Consider the following 7,849-nt stretch of genomic DNA (forward strand, 5'->3'; position numbering starts at 1 on the left):
ATGCTCAGTTAGGGTAGCCTATTTCAACCAATTGCTTGGTCAGAAGAACTACCTGCAATAGTAATATAACTATTTCATTCGTATCGTATTGTGAGTTGAGTGTATCGTTACATGCCTAATCATTTCTAATTGCTTTAGTGTAATTTATCCAATTCCAACATTGAGAATTTAGGTATAACAGATTTTGTCCAGTGTCTTTTGTCCAGTGTCCACTTTATAAAGTCCATGTACTCCAGTCAATAGCATTTATCCATTTAGATAACTTTTTTTATGTTATTTAATTACTTATTCTTACACAGAAACGTGTATGCTATAATGTGTGACTTATAGCATAATTTAAATGCTTAATTTGTAGTTTGAATGTGTTTTTTTCCAATACTCTAGACTGGGCACTCTCTTTTGAAGAGATCGTCTTATATTTGCTAGCTTAGATTTGCAAAAAAAAACAGTGCTGCTGCAGGCCATGTTGCAAACTCATTTAATAAACTATTGCCCGGGTGGATTAATTCATGGGGAAAGGGAAGGCACTTTCTCCCAAATATAGCTAAGACATACATTATTGTTTATCACTGCTGCTGCTGCTTCTACCACCGTGCAGAAATGGGCTGTTAAAATGTGTGTCATTGACCGTCTAGCCTCTGCTCTGTGATTTGCATAATACAACAGGCTCTTTAATTTACTATACAAGTAACTGTAAAATCCAACACAGACTGTTGGTGAAATAGAACACTGTGTTTGTCGCCTGTAAAGTAAAACAGACAACAATGCTTTTCAATGTGTTTATTGACAGGATGGATATGAACATCAAACATTTTCATGTCAAGGACCCTGTAGGTTCCAAAGCCCGTGAAGCAGTAAGCTTGAATCCAAAAAATTATCCACGTCCACACGTCCATTGTAGTTTAACGTTTTACTTGACAAAAAGTGTACAGAACAACAGATACAAAAAAAGGTGTTCAAAAACGATTCTAAAATGGTCTAGTACGGTTTCTGAAGTGTCTTAATATTTTCCAACGTGGTTTAGTATTTCCAAAGTGGGTCAAAAAACTGTAGCTGCTCTCAGGCTTCCAGCTCTGAACTAACTAAAACCCTGCTGCTGATAATGCACACTGAATTAACTGGCTTGCTGGCTTCTGCTCCAATAGGCTGAATTCTTAATTGGCTCTATTAACTCAGTTAAGACTCAGGCTGCACAAAATGTGTAATCAAGAAATGTCCTTCAAATAGTACACACAATGAAATAACTTAAATGCACTCATAGACATTTTCTGTTCTAAATATGGCTCTCACAGACCCCTTAAATGATCTATTTGTCTGTGGACCCCCGTCTGTGACAGCATAGACCCCAAAATGATCTATTTGTCTGTGGACCCCCGTCTGACAGCATAGACCCCATGAGAGAACATTTGTATTGCTACAATGGTTCAACACAATTTAAACTTTCATAATTATTTCAGATTGTTCTTCAAAGCATATTGAAAACAGTAGATGAAAGCTGACAACGCTGAGAAGCTTGATGGAAGATAGAGATGAAGGTAAAAATAGTTTCTGTAGATTCAGGTAGATCAGAGGACTGGCTAGCATATTGCTCTTATTATTTCATAAGTAAAGTTGATACCATAGGAAAGGACATGCCTGCAAACAGTCATCTATCTGGATCAATTATTAAAAATGATATCATGCAGAACAAATTATAATGCAAATTTGAATTTTCATTCACTAATGTAATGTATCTGAAATTAAAAATATATTGTCTGAATTGAAATCTGACAAACTCAGCTCAGCCTTTATAGACCAGAACACTGTATAAAGTAATGGTACCAGTAGCAGACAGTGTTACATAGCATAGACCAGAACACTGTATAAAGTAATGGTACCAGTAGCAGACAGTGCTACATAGAATAGACCAGAACACTATAAAGTAATGGTACCAGTAGCAGACAGTGTTACATAGAATAGACCAGAACACTGTATAAAGTAATGGTACTAGTAGCAGACTGTGTTACATAGAATAGACCAGAACACTGTATAAAGTAATGGTACCAGTACCAGACAGTGTTACATAGAAATTCTATTAATAACCTTATATTTGAAATCCACGCGGAATATGATATGGATGTTTTTATTGTATTATTTGAGGAAGGGGAGGTTGGAAGACACCTCTATAACATTCAGAGGCAGGTTGGTACTGAGAGGGTGGTGGGTTGGAGCAGGAGGGAGGAGAGTATTATTACTCGCATGAGAATTGGACAACAGTACGCTACATATAATAGGGAAGCACCCGACAGGAAGGTGTACAGAGTGTGGAAGAGAGGAACAAGAAACAGTAGAGCATGTACTTCTACACTGTAGGAAGTACAGTAGTGAGAGGAATCAGTTGCTCCACCGGCTGAAAAAGGTGAAACATCAGAATTGCACAGTGTCAGGTCTTTTGGGAAAAGAAGCAGGCAAAGTTTACCACTACATTATTAAGTACATAAGAAATACCCACTTGGTGAATAGAATATAGGAGTTTTTATTTATTTTATTGGTTTGCTGCTTAGTCCCTAGTACTACACAGTCCAGCTGGTGGCGGTAATGCACCTTGATAGGTTTGCCAACCGCCATAAAACCGGAAAGAAGAAGAAGATCTTAGTTTTGTCCGGAAACCGGAAGCATTCGCTTCTCGCTTGTTTTGGATCCGGTTTTAGATCCGGTCTGAGCGTACACTACTACAGTACTATGCTAGTACCTTACCTGCAGTTGGCTCACTAGAAAGAAAGGTAAGGTATATTTTTGTATCAAAGTCTATATCGATCTAGTTGTGTCTTTTTTTGCCTCACGTTAAATGACGGGGCCATGTGACATAATTATTGCATTCAGTTCAGATACAAGTTAGAACTAAAGATCTACCTAGCTAGGGTTAGCATATGGCTGCTAGCTAACAATAACATGGACACAGTAGGTTAAGTTCACAATTGAATAGATTTACAGAAAGTGATCAAGACTATAGTTCACACCGCTTTTTTGATTGATTGAATGAATATTTTATAAACAGTTTGTAGTCTAGCAGCCGACAGGCTTCTTTTGTTTAAAGTGAGACACGTGGTAGGCTATATAGTCTTTTTTGTATTGGCCTAAAATATTGTCTATACATGCATTCATGACCATAGCAGTCGTGACAAATGTGATGAAGTCAGCACATTTTGGGCAAGTGGCTATGGCTCTTTATAGCCCAAGGAGTATTTTTTGTGCAAAACGAAAGCTTGGTATGTATTCAGAATCATGAAAACCCCATAGTTTTACATGCTACTTAAAGCATAAGGAAAGTTTGGGATTTTTGAAATATACCGACAGCCGGTCAACAAGTGGATTCATGAATGTATACGTATATATATTGTTCAATTCCAACATTGAACAGATATAGTCAGGGATCATCCCAGCAATGGCTTTATATAAAAATAGGTGCCAATGCTTATCTCGCCTCTCAGTCAGAGGGGATAAACCTGAGTTCTCATAAAGTGCACAGTGGTGGGTAGTCCACCGCAAGGCAGAGTGGTGTCTAGACGCTTTAAAAGTGAAGGAGCAGCAGACCTATAAATAATGTCCCCATAGTCCAGGACCGAGAGTAAAGTGGACTCGATACGTTTTTTTACTACAAAAAACAAGAAATCATCATAGAGGAGTTAAAAAGGGGAAAGAATATATATACAGTGAGGGGGAAAAAGGGTGGGTGGGGGATTCAGAATTTACGGGGGCCAGTTTCAAATTGCAGCAGTCCGTAGGTGCCCTTTGAGAGAGATTTTGAAGGATTCAAGGGTTTCATATGTCTTGTAGGGGATTCACACTGAGACGGACTGAGTCCGTTTCATTCAAACCGTTTCCGAATACGGTTGCCTGGTCCCCACTGGCCATGATTCACATTACCCGAGATCCAACAGCGCAGACACACTGCACACATTGCATTTTCTCTTTGCCGTTACTTCACTGTCATTGTCAGCCTGCCTGCTATTCACTGTGTCAGTCAGTTCTGTGCTCCAGTGTCGTGTTTGATTAGTTTGCTATGGATTCTACTTTAGCATTATTATTATCATTTGTTTTACTTTGGAGACTATGCCAAGCCCAAGAGCCACATGTAGTCTGCAGAATAAGATATGTGTGTACATGCAGATCGCAGATTCAACAGGAGATGGACGGCGTTGAGATATGCGCTAGTGTTATGTGCCGTGGAGCATCTGTGTGTGTGTGTGTGTGTGTGTTTTCTTTTTGACGTTTGTCCTAAACCCTAAGCCATTCCAGCCTGTCAAAATGGGCAGGGGTGAGGTGTGTTCGGGGAGTGAGGCCAAGTAGTAACCTGACCAGTTTGTTTTGTGAAGTCTGGAGCCTTGTTTTAAGGGCCTTTTGAGGTGCTGTGGTACCAGGAAGAGTGCATGCATAGTCGAAGAAACCTTGTACAGTCTTCCGTCACCCAGCCGGATGCGTGCAAGCAACCTCAGGGTGTCTTACTGGTTTTGTTTGTTTTAAAGTGCTCTAAACAAACATTAAAAGTCCATAGACTTGGCTGCCACATGACATTGCGTTTCGTCAAGTGTTCTAAACAAACAAGCAAGATAACGAATAGCTCCCACACCCACCTGTGTAAAACATTTTTTATACAGAACATAACATAATATGTACAACAGACGTAGAAATTATTTTATAACCTACAGATCCGGTCAATATTTTGATTCTCCATTGACCAGCTTAGTAGTTGATTGACTGGTCGATGTCCGGACAATCATAATGTGGTCCCCATTTAATCAAACGAGTTCCAGTTCAAAGTATGGAAACTAAAGTATGGAATTACATTTAAAAAATAAAAGTAAGAGCAACCAGCCAGGCTATTGCTCCAAGTCTTCTAAATTACAACATTATAAATTACAACATTCTGAATTTGACATTGACATAATAACTGTGATGCTGAACGCACACTTCTACCTATATGTCACTTTGTCCTAGAGGCCTTACGATCTGTAGTTATCTTTCCTTGGTGAATTGTACATACGTCATAGGTGTATGGTGGTATAATAATAAATATAATGGCCTCTTATAGTAATATTTTACAATTTGGCCAATGTTTGGCCATGTTTTATACTAGTATAGTTGGTTGATTACTGATTCAATGACAAATTACTGTTACATTTCTTACAAGTCATTAAATTGTCACTTTATAAATGTGCAGATACCATGTATATACTTATACTGTATGTTGGTTTGTTTACTGTTGAGTGAGAAAACAATGTTGCACATTATGGCTAATCATCTGGGGCAAGGGTGGGCAACTTTGACGATAGAGGGCCACTATTTCCACACTCACTCCAGAGGTCTACATTTGCATATTACTGTCGTAGCAAAAATAGCCACGGCTTTGTACCCTTGTTGTATCTATTCTCTCTGTTATACATTCAACCTTAATATCAAAGTCCTTGTTCTATTCCTTCATTCCAGACCAGTGTGTGGAGTCCAGCCTGCAGGTGAAGATGACTTCTCCAGTACCAACCAGCACTGTTTCTATCAAACCGGAACCTGAACACCTGGACACAAGTCAGTTTTCTTTCTTTCTTTCTTTCTTTCTTTCTTTCTTTCTTTCTTCCACTTATGGAAGGAGGTGCAGTGTCGCGCTCGTGCATCATCATATCAAAACATAACCCACAGATTGAAGACAGTTGGCAGGCCTAAGTAGCCTACCTGCTGTTATATTATATCACAATATAATGTTATATAATTGACGATTGACTGTAGTAGACAAAAAAAGAAAATCTCAAGGATAATCATACAAAATAAATAAATCAGCAAGGAGAATCAATTTTATTGATTGGAAAACACATTGAGTTTCTCTCTGCTGACGTTGCCTCCTCTCTCCTCCTAGATCTCCTTCCTGATGTGTGTAGGGAGGCTTCCCCTGAGCACCAGGAGAGTATCTCCAGTCTGGTCCAGGTGGAACTAGAACTTCCGCAGATTAAGAGTAGCTACAGTCTAGTCCAGGTGAAACTAGAACCTTCACAGATTAAAGAGGAACACCAGGAGAGTAGCTCCAGTCTGGTCCAGGTGGAACTAGAACTTCCGCAGATTAAGAGTAGCTACAGTCTAGTCCAGGTGAAACTAGAACCTTCACAGATTAAAGAGGAACACCAGGAGAGTAGCTCCAGTCTGGTCCAGGTGGAAATGGAACTTCCACAGATTAAGAGTAGCTATAGTTTGGTCCAGGTGAAACTAGAACCTCTGCAGATTAAAGCAGAACAGCAAGATAGTAGAATTAGTCTGGTCCAGCTGGAACTAGAACCTCTGCAGATTAAGGAGGAACAGGAAGAGGTACTTCTAAAACCAGGGTCATCGTTGACATTACTAGTAATGAAAAGTGAAGATGATGATGATGAAGACAGAAAGACAGAGCCTCTAGCCAGCACCTCAACTGAACACATGAAAACACAGGCTGATGTAGAGGACAGTGGAGCATCACAACCAACTATTGATGACCAGCTCCTCGCTTCACACAGTTCTGATACTGGTGACGGTGATAACTGGGAGACCAGGGAAGATGAGGCACATGTGGGAGGACAAAAATGGTCTTTTATTAACAGGCTGTCTCAGATCCTAAAATCATTCAAACAAAAGCCATGCACGAGGAGTCAAACAAGAAAGAAAAGCTTCAGTTGTTCAGAGTGTAGCAAGGTCTTTGCTAGCAAAAGTATTCTAACAACACATATGAGGATTCATACAGGCGAAAAGCCCTTTGCTTGTACAGTTTGTAACAAAAGCTTTAATCAAAATTCTAGTCTGAAAACGCACATGAGGATTCATACAGGACAAAAACTCTTTTCTTGTACAGTTTGTAATAAAAGCTTTAAGCAATCTAAATATCTGAAAACACACATGAGGATTCATACAGGTGGAAATTGCTTTCCTTGTACAGTTTGTAACAGAAGCTTTAAACATAAATGTTCTCTGAAGATGCACATGAGCATTCATACAGGCGAAAAGCCCTTTTCATGTACAGTTTGTAAGAAAAGCTTTAATAAAAAAGAAAATCTGAAAGCACACATGAGGATTCATACAGGAGAAATGCCCTTTGCATGTACAGTTTGTAGAAAAAGCTTTAAACAAAATCAATGTCTAAAAAAACACATGCAGATTCATACGGGCGAAAAGCCATTTGCTTGTACAGTTTGTAACAAAAACTTTAAACATAAGGATTGTCTGAAAAAACACATGATGATTCATACAGGTGAAAAGCCTTTTGCTTGTACAGTTTGTAACAAAAGCTTTAACCAAAATGAAAATCTGAAAACACACATGAGGATTCATTCAGGGGAAAAGCCATTTGCTTGTACAGTTTGTACCCAAAGCTTTAATCATAAATGTTCTCTGAAGATGCACATGAAAGCTCATACAGGGTGAAAAGAATCCCATCCCACTCCTGGTAGAATGACGTGTGATCCTATCCCGCTTTTTGTTTTGTTTGTATTAAGTTAGTCATTAGGAAAGGCAATGCGTTTTGTGTTATTTTTAAGATTACTGTTTCATGCCGTTTTAATTCAAAATATATGGTACCAGGAACAGTTAATCTGTAGTAATGTAATGACGCTCTGCCCCACCCCATTGACTTTTCATTCCCTTCCCAATCCTGGGATTAATACAAATCTCAATCCCATCCCGGGGGGAATGATATATAATACAGAACAATGAGAACATAGTTGTATGGTTTTGTTTGAAGCCTCATTCCTATTCAGTTTAGCAATACAACATATGTCTGTAAATGATGTTGATTGGCACAGAGAAAGAAATTGTGTTTTATTCATCCAAAATGATTGGTTTCTCTTTTTTGTTTGTT

The sequence above is a fragment of the Protomyctophum bolini genome (assembly GCF_963924005.1).
Source record: "Protomyctophum bolini genome assembly, chromosome: 14".
In the NCBI taxonomy this organism is placed as follows: Eukaryota; Metazoa; Chordata; class Actinopteri; order Myctophiformes; family Myctophidae; genus Protomyctophum; species Protomyctophum bolini.